Raw genomic sequence first — 12,624 nt, forward strand, 5'->3', positions numbered from 1 at the left:
CCGTCATAATGTTTAGTGCGGCGTTAAACAACAAACAAACATGAAGCTTGAGTTGAACTGGTGCCATTTATTTTTCGGGATTTTTTTAAGTATCAGCTTTTGCTTTTCCTTGGCAATAGTTTGAACATTCGTTCAAATGAGGGTAAGATTGTCTCTAACGAGATTTACAACATATTTTCTCCATGACCATCTACTAGTATTCGTGTGTATTGAAGGTTCCTCCTGCCCAAGGGGCGGTCGGGTAGCCTAGTGGTTAAAGCGTTCGCTCGTCGCGCCGAAGACCCGGGTTCGATTCCCGACATGGGTACAATGTGTGAAGGCCATTTCTGGTGTCCCCTGCCGTGATATTGCTGGAATATTGCTAAAAGCGGCGTAAAACCATACTCACTCACTCCGCCTGCTCAACTTGACCCTGGCGCGAATTAAACATGCATTTTAAGTGAATTGCGTAGACCGATGCTCATGATATCAATCGCTGCTCATGATGTCAATCGCTGATCATGATGTTAATCGCTGCTCATGGTGTCAATCGCTGCTCATGGTGTCAATCAACCCGTGAACATCCGGGTTAGAGAATAGGTCTTCAGCAACTCATGCTCGCCATAAAAGGCGACTATGCTTAGGCGACTAACGGGATCGGGTGGTCAGGCTCGCTGACGTGGTTGATGCATGTCATCGTATCCCAATGGCTTAGATCGATGCTCATGATATCAATCGCTTGATTGTCTGGTCCAGACTAGATTATTTACTGACTGCCGTCATATAGCTGGAATATTGCTGAGTGCGGCGTTAAATAACAAACAAACATGACGACAATCACCGGATTGTCTTATCCATACTCGATTATTTACAGACCATCGTAAAATTTAGCTGAAATATTGCTGAGTGCAGTATAAAGTAACAAACAAAGTTAAAGTATACATTGAAGACACTTTTATTTATTCTCCATTTCTCAAACCTTAAACAAAACTATTTCAGCTGAAAATGTAAAAGACAATCCCTCTCGCTGTTTTCTGACAGTACAACCGCAGGGGCCGGGACCCTCCACATTCGTTTAGTTGTTTGGATATATGACCTCATTAGGCAAATGACATTGTTCCAAATTTGCCTCTCTACATCCAGCCCTTTACGGTGAGTTGGCAATGAGAATACAAACCTTCAGATATTGCATGGGTTGTATACTCCCTAGGGATCTGAGAAAGCATGCAATATGAATATAAACTGATCGATTAACCGGAGCATTAATTGTGTAACGCAATGAGAATACTTTAGGAAGAGCATACAGAACAGTATATAAATATGCATCATTCAGTATTATTATCATTATTAATACATGTGAATTTGCCGTCCCGCTGGCAATTGTCGTTTGCGTAATCACAAGTTCATTGTCCCGCATATTCAGCAGCAGACAGATTTAACTTACACATAAACAGCCTTCAACTTGCCGTATCCTTTCAATTTTATACTGCATTTCTGTAACGTTTGTGCGATTTGTATATTATTTTCACCTTAACCTGGAAACACTGTTTTGCGTCCACGTAACGCGTATACATACGTATTAGGGCTGAGTCATGCAAGACAGTCAAATGGAACTAAATGAAGGCTTATTTACTCACCACCCACCCCTTTGATACGAAGAATATCAACGATACTTGTCCATATATTGTTTAATCATTATCCACCATTGAGTTGCTAGAAACATAAAGAATCAGGTTTTGCCTTGCAAGTTCTACCTGTTCCAACCTTCTCGTGGCATGGTGGAGGGACATCCCAAGTGTCGTCATAAGATATGACGTCAGAGCGGAATTCTCTTTGCGTATGCGTATTGCATATATACTCTTCAAAAAAAGAAACTTGACATAGATGTAAAACCACTTTTTGCCAAATATCTAAAATAATTACATTAAATGAGAACCAAATAAGTCAAACAGAAAGATGATGTGTCTATAATTCGCGAAAACACATGCAAAGCACATAAACGTAGCGTTTGGGGATCAATTTTACAGCTTCATCCAAAGGCAACCGCCTGTAAAAAACGTGCAGCACAGGATCCTGCATTTAGGCATGCAGGCCCCCTTGCTGAATGGGTATAAAAATCCACATCAACGGCTGTTCATATAGTGACAGAATGCCAAGTCTGAACAACGCCATTGGGAGATTACAAGCTGGAGCAACTCAGCAAGAAGTGGCCAGGCACTTTGGCGTATCCAGACAGACAATCTCCGCACTGTGGACCCTATACAACAACACCAACAGAGTTGACGACAGACCAAGGTCAGGAAGACCAAGGGTGACAACCCAAGCACAAGATCAATACATCCGGCTGCGACACCTCCGAGACCGCACTACCATAGCCACGTCTACAACCACACAGATCCCTGGGGTACGCAGAATATCAGATCAAACGGGACGCAACAGACTGAGGGAGACTGGACTTTTTGCACGAAGACCTGTTCGACTTCATGTATTGACCCCACGTCATCTGGCGGACCGTCTGCTTTGGTGCCAACAGAGGGTTAGATGGGCACGTGCAAGGTGGAGAAATGTACTGTTTACTGACGAGTCCCTTTTCCTACTCACACGTGCTGATGGGTGCGCACGTGTCTACAGACGTCGGGGTGAACGTTACGCCCCCAACTGTGTCCAGCAGGTTGTCCCATTTGGCGGCGGGAGTGTCATGGTATGGGCCGGAATTCATCGCGTTGTTAGGACGCCTCTCGTGCATGTGGCAGGTGCATTGGCAGGTGTGCGTTAGAGAGACTTGATCCTACAGCCTTACGTTCTTCCTCACGTCAACGTTCATGGCGGACAGTTCCAGCAGGACAACGCTCGACCGCATATTGCACGTGTTTGTCAGGACTTCTTACCGCACAACAACATCCAGACATTACCTTGGCCAGCCCGGTCACCAGATTTGTCCCCGATTGAGCATCTGTGGGACGAGTTGGATCGACGAGTTCGCAGAAGGAATCCACCGCCCCAAACACTTCCGACGCTTCTTGATGCATTTCAGCATGAATGGCAGCACATCCAACAGCGTGTTATTGACAACTTGATTGCATCTATGGGTCGTCGGTGTCAAGCGGTGATTGATGCACGTGGTGGGCACAACCGAATCTGAAATTTTCTTTACCCTTATGATATTAACTGTATCGTGTACGTGTGTCTGTCTCAGTGACACGGTTACATTGATCTTCAAACAGTGTTTCAATTATGGTTTCCGTGTCCTATTTTGAAACAATCGCATTATATTACATTTTGAAAGTCAGTGTCAAGTTTCTTTTTTTTTAAGAGTATACATGCACGTTCAAATTGGGTCCAGTCAATTTACAAAGACGTGCACACGCATACGCAATACCCGAACGCAAAAAGGATGCGTTTTACACTACTTTTCTATTTAATGGAATCAATACAACGTACGCAAACAAGTGTTTTCAGTTTTATTTAATTTCTTTATATATAGCTTTCCATCATATTCTACTCGTCTCATTTCAAACATTTTAATAAGGTTACTAAGTATGGGGCCCAACGTTTAAATTCTAGGGAGAACAGGGTACCCCTGGGAAGTTTGTTGGAGACGGGAAATTGTTTCGGTTACTTCATCAAAACATGCATTTCTTCTGTGAAAGGAGGAGTGTTATATGGCAGTGTATTTAACTGTTAAACAGTGACCGTAACTGTGTTACATTGTTTCTGTTCAGATTCGAATTGCATTGTATTTTGGCAGTGATTTGTTGTCAGGAACGTAGTACTTATTAATGTAAGTAGTCGTCAGGAAGTTACTATATTTAGATGCTAACGTGATATGTAAACTTCCGGTATTCCGTGGACTCATGCAGAGTATTCTGTTATGTAGTGCCGCCAGACTGGTGAGGTCACTATGTAGAAATTTCCAGTAGTTCGATAAAATCGATGATCGCTAAAAGAATAACAAGAAGAGGTTTTGTTGTGAAGTAAATATAATCTAGGGAGGGATAAGAAATGATTGATCAACCACAGTTTGAATTAAATTGTGCAATCACAGGTAATGTAAGCAATGGTGGGGTAAGAAATTTTCATTTTTCAAAAGTTGTCTGAAATGACACACTACAATTGTCAGACACACTACAAGTTCATTGTCGACACAGTTGCCTTCAATAGCGTGTATGACCTCCAGCTGCCTCAATGCATGTTGTGATACGCCGCCTCATCGATGACGTGGACTGGAATCCGTTGCCACTCGTCTCTCATGGCCTGCTGCAATTCTTGTCTGTTGACGGGAGGCTGATGGCGTGCTCTGATCTGTCTGTCAATATGGTCCCACAGATGTTCAATAGGATTCATATCGGGTGAGTGGGCAGGCCAGGGCAAAACGTCAACGTTCTGCAGGTTTAGGAAGTTCTGAGTCATTCTTGCAGTATGGGGCCTGGCATTGTCGTGTTAAAACAATGTCCCCTGCTGTTTGTCTTGTAATAACGGAAGCACAACTGGCTGCAACACTTGGTCTCTGTACTGCACAGCGTTCAGGTTTCCCTTTATAATCACCAAATCAGTCTTCTCATCTCCACAAATACCCCCTCACACCATGACACCTCCCCCGCCGAATAGATGGACCTCTCGAATACACGCCGGAGCCAAACGTTCCCCTCTGCATCGATAAACTCGTTCTCTGCCGTCATTTCGAAACAGGTTAAACCGACTTTCATCAGTAAACAGCACTCGACGCCATCACGTGTGTTCATACCCTGCACACGAACGCATTTATACAGCTAACATGCACGTGCAGTTTATGCCATAGGCGGGAAACCTGTTTCACCATTTTTTTGTCACCGCACGAGCGCCGTCAAAGGTGGCGCGTTCGGGTGAGGTGTTTTTTGGTACCTGTTCCTGGGCAGTCATATTCCCAATACCCACTTTCCACTAGTTATCGCTGTTTTTAGGAAAATTACAAATTGCCAACATATACTTTCTTTTGCCGCTTAGTTTACATTTTCCTAATTCCCCGGCCATCGAACAAAGTTATTATGGCTGGTTCCTAATATGTGTCTGTTAAAACTCTAGATAGCTTAATCGTAACCTGAGTCACTTCTAAATGGGGACACCTCAGTGTGCCCTCACCTATTGCTCTTGGTAAAAGTGCAGTCAGCCATGGAAAATTGGGAGACAGTAGGCTGGTTAACTATAGACTGTTGCAGAATACCAGGCACACGTTTATTCATTTATACACATTACAAATATAAAACCTTCTAAATTGTTCACTAATTAAGAACAAGCCTCCGTGTACAACGGAAGAATCCATTTCCGCTGAACAGGGGGGTGCGGTGGAGTGTGACGCGCTGCACGTGGAGTACATAGAAACCTTTCTGCTCTGCTGTTTTGGACTGCACGGGTCATGCAGATCCGCGTGTCAGATATGTTTCTTACGTTTGTTCAGTGACTGAATTTTTAGTGCTGTTTTTGAGGCAATATATTTTAGGAATATAGCCAAAGATAGTTGTAACGATCTTAAGGGATAAGTGGTATGATCGATAGCGAGTAAGTGTGCTTTTACGCCATTTCAACAATATCACTAAACTGTGGACATTAATAATGAGTTTAATACCCATGTGATGTTCCTCGGCGAAACGAACATTGTCCATTCCTACGTGACATAGAAGCAATAGGTAACGGATATGCTTTTATGCCGCTTCAACATCAACAATATCAAGACCGTCAACATCAATATGGGGCGTTTTAACGTAACGGGCATTGCCCCTTCCCCTATAAATTATAACTAAATTATAACTGAGTGTTCCCTGGACTCGAAAATAGTTAGACCCAGGTAAACCCTGCGCAGTCACTGGTGACCATCCCGACATGACTGAATTGTCATGCATGGTTCACCTGTTGACCAGGCTAATCAATCATACAATTACTGTAAGCTGCAGCGGATTGTCCCTCGGATGAAATATGTGGATAGCATTTATGTATATTTTTTTTTTTAAAAACCAATATAATTACGGTGGTAATTACGGCACTTTATTGAAACCTTATGCTGATTGTATTATTTTGCTTTTCAAAACAGCTTAAAGAAACTAAAGCATGCGACTTGCAGAACGTTTTGAAATGTATTTGCTCTGTTTGCTGTGAAGTTTGCAAAAGTAATTATTTTTTTTTTCCAGTCTCACACAGAATGCCACCACATTCTATTAATTGCCACATTTGTGTTATATGCTCTGCACTGTTCTGAGTCACAATGCCTCAAAAGTATATTCACTTAAATGTATGTGTGTGTGTTTGTGTGTGACTTGTATATTTGCATCATAATATTTCCAACAGTAGGTGCAATTAATCTAAGTTTATTATCTTATGTACAGTTTATTCTTATTAATTGTTAAATGTCCTTTGTAGGAAGAGGTGTTTAAATAGGTTTAACCTGTTCACCAATCCCATTCCCTTTTTTAGAATAAATATTGTTTAAATCATATACACTTATACTATTTGTTATGTAATTGTTTGTTTTAATGTTGGGGTGGATTTATCCCCCCACAGGACAAATCAATAATTTCTCCATATGGCTTGAATTCCAAGAGGACAAAGATACTGCCCTGGGTGGGTTTAGAGTCTGTATTACCGATCTACACATCAGAGGGTAGTATAAACCTGGGATTCACATCCAAGGGACACAACCCTGCACAGTAAATATCCATTTGGATCACTGACATTCATTTACTACATTGCAAAACTAGTAATCCAGTAGAAGGCTAAATAAGGACAAAATGTCTTGTTGATAAACAATTACTTTATTGTGTTTAAAGATTATAGACACGAGACTTTTGTAAACTATCCTCTCTCACAAAACGTTCAGTTATCATGAGGCGGGAAATGTGAGGGATACTACTCATTGTTCACATAATATATTTATGTGCAACATAACAATACAAAACACAACTTTGTAAATCAAACTAAATATAACTAAGGGACAAAAAATATAAATGAGTGGATTTGTGCGCTTCATAAAAATCACTTGTACAACTAAGACCATCAACAAGTGATCAGAATTTCATCCATCAGTTGACTCTGTTCTGTAATCTGAGCAAAACTAGTTGGAAAGAATACCCCCAACCACTAACAACAACTCTTAAAATTCCATTACTGTTTTCATCTGAAGGATGCATAACTTACAATTCAACAACTATTGGCTTTCATTAAATTGTTACTGACTCAAATCAACTTTCATAATATCCAGTCTCCAGTTACTGCTGGGTATATTGTCAAAGCTAGATATATGAGGCAAAGAGTATTGTCACACAAAACTTTCAGTAGTGAATTATGTGCATAGTACAACCATGACTTGACAGTTAACACAAATTACATTAAGCAATGATCATTAAAACATTACCAATGCATTTACAAAGACCTCCAAAATCACAAGAAGTGACATAAATTTGATTCAGATGATAACATCAGTATAAGTAAGTCTATGGTCATTTTGGTTGTATACTAAAACACCATTCCCATCTAAATCACTGCTGCTTAAGAAAATAGAATGAATATCTCATGAACTGATGATGGCCTAATGTAAACTACATAGTTATGTACAATAAATACTAACAATCATCCTGAGATTCTAACATTTATTGTTCATCTTGCTCTGCAGGGAACTCACTCAGGGAATCAAGTTTTGCATATTCATGCTAACATGTATGTCAAAATGGAAATATTATCATTTATGACAACATGAAAAATGTTTCAATCTTCGACAATGAACATTTCTCAAGACTGCAGTTATTGCTCCATTAATGTATCATTTTGATCATAGGCTTTCTTCACTGATTTTAAGAACTTTGCATAAACATTGTAATATTTTCATATGATACCATAATAGATTCTAAAGTGACTTTAAGCAGGCCAGTTGTTTTCTCCGACAAGAATCATTTGTGTAAAGCATTCATAAAATCGTCCACGCTAACGTGAAACACTCTGAAACTATGCTGCTCAACAGCCAAACTACATTCATTCGCACTACATCACCCTGAGTGAACAGGCATGGCAAAATCAAAATTGAAATATCAAGCAAACATATCTTGAGGCTCTGTCTTTGATTACAAAATCCATCCAGAAGCAAATGATTATCCAAACAGATTCTCAGTTTTCTTCCCCTGAAAAGACACAGCTCAGCTAAATATAAAACAGTCCAGCCTTACGGTGCTTGCAACATATAATGGGTTTGTTGCTTTATGTTACATCATAAGTCAACCGAGGGACATATAGTGTGATGCCGTCAGGCAGGGGGTACATAGGCTCACATACAGGGGACATCACACCATACTCCCCAAGGATCAGTTGACAACTAATTTATCTCACCAACATTTATTCATGTGCGGAATACAATTTTGTCCACAGTTTAACCGAGTTAGCAAAATTCTTACCAGACAACGCAAACATAACAAGTTACTTCCCTTTACCCAAAGTGAGTGAGTTGGGTTTAACGCCGCTTTTAACAGCATTCCAGTTATATCACGATGTGTCAGCTTAATGTGCGAGGAAAGCCTGAAGTGAGGTCTTAGACGTTTAACACTTCGGTGAAACCCATGAGCACAGGTATGGGGCAAACCGAGAAACACAATCGGGCCGAACCGGGATTCAAACTCACAATCATAGGTTTCTGGATTGACCAAGGGGTGCAACTTGGCACAGAAAATTGCAGTGCCTTAGACAACTGGGCCACCAATGACCACCTTTACCCAAAGCACTGGGATTAAAATCAGTTTGTTTCAACTCAACAATACTTACTCGAGATATGCAAGTTACCTAGGATGTGTTCCAATTGTGTTTGGATTGATTCCTCAGCGGACTACATGGAAAATAACTGCCTTCTCCTTAACCAATCAGAAGCTAGTACTAGTATTTAATGTAAGGTGAGATATCCAGCAGTATTCCAGCCATATGAAAGAGGTGTGTAAATAATAAAGTCTGGAAACAGACAAACCAGATATGAACCCAGTCACCAAGCCTGATTATCCTGATCCACCAAGTTGTGTCATGTGACAGCATGGGTTGCTGGGGACCTATTCTAACCTGGAATACCCACAAGGGTCATTCTTACAGACTGTCTTGTGTCACACACCCTGCAATGGAAATGAATCAGTTGTTTTCCCCTAAACTTAATTGTTTTTCAAATAAAATGCACTTAACAACACATGGGTCAGGAGGTTCAAAGCTTTGACAAGTTTTTGTAACGGCTAGTTACATATTTCATAACAATTTGAAATGATAGGATGGTTAGGCCATTAGAAACACCATTATGGCACTTTGTTCTGTGGCTGAAAGATATATCCATCAAAAAATGTTTGTATTTGTCAAAGAAATCCAAGAACTTGGATCAGTTTAGATGCAGTACTGTCCTAAAATAACATTTCAGGATTTATCATCCATACTTTACTGTTTTTTATACACTACGTTTCTCTATCACCTGTCCATGAGAACACGTGGCCACTGTGCAGTGTAGTTGCTATTTTTAACCCATAAATCAAGCCATCATCTGGTTCCATCAAGAGGGAAACCAACCAGTGCTCTGATCAATGAACCCTCACCTTACATCTCCCCAAACACAACAATCTTTCTTGTGCTGTACCCTTGCAGCCATGTACTCTGCACAGATTCAATGACAGGCAAATTCATTACAATATATATCTTGATAATCGATCAGATCATCTTAACTGGGTACCACCATTTTGTTTGAAGCAAATGCAAGTGATATGAGAGCTGGAATCAGTATCAGTGAGTGAGTTGGGTTTAACACTGCTTTTAACAGTATTCCAGTTATATCATTGCGTGTCAGGTTAATGTAGGAGGAAAGTCCGAAGTGATGCAGGTCTGAGACGTATACCACTTCAGTGAAACCCATGAGCCCGGGTAAGGTGCTGACAAACCTAGAAACATAATCGGGGCATACCGGGATTCAAACCCACAATCATAGGTTTCTAGCGTGTCCAAGGGACGAAACTCTGCACAGCGAATCACGGCGCCTTAGATGACTGGGCCACCCGCGCCCCTGGAATCAGTAGGAGGGACATAGAAGGAACATAACTCGTAATAGCCACTGGTGGCGCTACGATTGAGCCCAGAAATTCCAGCCTAGTTCGACAAGGGTGAAAACTGGACTTATACAGTCAGTTAACTCCCTTGCCTGGGGAAGATGAATTGAGTAAGGCTTATTTCATCATTTCAGTTACACAGCCTCATTTCACTGCTTCACTGATGTAGACAAGCGTCACTACTACACCACATTTTGGACACATGAACTCAGGGGGGAAGGAATAACGTAATGTGTGAACATATCAGTAAAGTATTGATGATGGTCATGATAATCATCAATGGTCTTGTTTCAGGTCTTCTTCCATGGCTTGTAGCTGGGCTTTCAATTCCTCCATTTTCAGTCCGATGGTTCTCACGACATCTTGTCGCTGTTGCTCAGATAACTTCGTTAACAATTCTGTATATTCCCTTATGGTCTCAGTGACAGCTTCCTGAGCTTCTTCCATGTCTTCTGAGAAGTACACACTGCCCTCACTCTCTCGCTGCAAAAAGCATGCCTTCATAAGGTCCTGGGCCTACTTGCACAATGCGATCTTAGCGCTAAGATTATCGTAACTCCCATACTTTAACATAAGCTTACGATAGTCTTAGCGCTAAGATCACTTTGTGCAAGTGAGCCCTGTACATATTCACACATTATAACATGCGAAAACCCATTCCTACTTATGATCATATTCAGGTGTGCCTGGTTTTTTTTAAAAATAAATATATTATTTTGTATCATAGAAAAAAAATGGAAGAAATAATTTGTTCTCAGGTTATCAGTGGTTCTACCCCCACTCCCTACAGAAAGTTTTTTTGCTGACCATGATGGATGTCCTGAAAATAAAGCAAATTGCTCAGTTCCTTCTATCACACACAAAAACATTTTGTTAAAGTCAGGATCTGAATTCCTCTGGTCCGAAAGCCCCACACCATAGCAGTTCTAAATGGGACAAAACAATTGCGTCACCTATTTCATTCAATGATGTTACGAAAACGTCTGGTTTAGGTCTTACTATCAAAATGAAATTCTAATAATTTGGCAAAGTCTCAATTCAGAATGTGTAGTTACTTGACATAACAAACTTATTATTATCATCAAATTGGTACACAAATATGACAAAATAGTCCAAAAGTAAATTTTATTTACAGGCGGAAAGTCTAATACATTCCTTTCTCACCGTATACAAACAAAAATTTTGACAAAATTATGATCTAAGAAATGAAATTTCAGACATATACATAAATTTTGGAAAGAGGTCTGGACCGAAGGGCTTCTGAAAGCATATTCCACACCTGAAAAGTTCCCAGGCGCCTACAGAATATTAAGTCATGGGTCCTAGTGAATATGTAAATCCTACAGTAACAATGTACAGGAAACCTACATAAAATTCCTTGTTTCAGAGTTTTTTCTGTATATGCTTAAGGCAAAAATACTCTCTATCAAATAGAAAAATAGATCTATTATTTTTAAATAACATTTTGAGATAAATTTTAATACATCTATTATATGGTCTCTGATTTGGTCAAAAGCTATTTCAAAATAAATTACACACCTGGGAGGATGAGTTGTCTTAGTGATTACTAGATTATTAATGGATAACGGACTGTAGCTTTATAAATTACCTCTTTGGTCATACTTTTTGTTTGAAAAAAACCTACTCAGCCTAGATTTTGCATTCATATGTGTTAAGTCACAACTGTTATATACTACTATCATTGATATAAACTACAAAGTCAGCAATATTCCAGCTCTGTCACAATGGCCTGGAAATAAAAGTCTAGGTCAGACACACGAGCGGCTGATATTGTGAGCAATGTCATGTTGTTGTGGTGCAATGCAAGCAAATAGTCAAGTCACCAAGCATGACCTGATCCATCTTGTTTATCTCTTTCCAACATAGATTCCTTTCCATCTCGATCCCCATTAGGGCTGGGATGGGTAACTTGGACACTCGGGTGGGTACAGAGTAGGGCCTGGTTACCAACAGAACTACCCTGACCCATGGTCAGTAACGTGATATGTTATTTAATGAGAAAAATTCACTACTATAACTCTATGGTTACCTACAAGTCGCTATTTTTCATGTATCTTTCTGACTTAACACACATTCCTTCTGACTTTTAAATTTTTGAATTAAGACAAAGCTTCAGTCAACTTCAGTGTAAGCATGACCAGATTGTTTTATAATATGTGTATCAAAAATATACTTTTTGCCAGAGGTCCATAAAACACAACCTAAGTGGACATCTTGTACCAAGCTTGAGAGCTACAGCAGGTATATGGGTAGGGTCGGGTACATGGGTAGTAAATCTGGACTCGTCCAAGCCGAAACTCCCAAGTGGACACAAAAATGGAGAGTCACTGACTTCAACACACATACATATATTTAAACACAGTTAGCTTTAGCCATTTTAAACACTTGTAGAACTTTTAAATAAAACTCTTAACTCAAACAATTGTGACGTTTTCCATAAATAAATGTGAAGTAACATTTTAGCAGTGAAGAAACAGAATGATTAAAATACTCACTGCATCTGAAAGCAATTCTCTTGCTTCCATGAATTTATCTGTTAATTTTT

The sequence above is a fragment of the Haliotis cracherodii genome, unplaced genomic scaffold (genome assembly GCF_022045235.1).
Source record: "Haliotis cracherodii isolate W230 unplaced genomic scaffold, xgHalCrac1.p SCAF_2, whole genome shotgun sequence".
Classification (NCBI taxonomy): Eukaryota; Metazoa; Mollusca; class Gastropoda; order Lepetellida; family Haliotidae; genus Haliotis; species Haliotis cracherodii.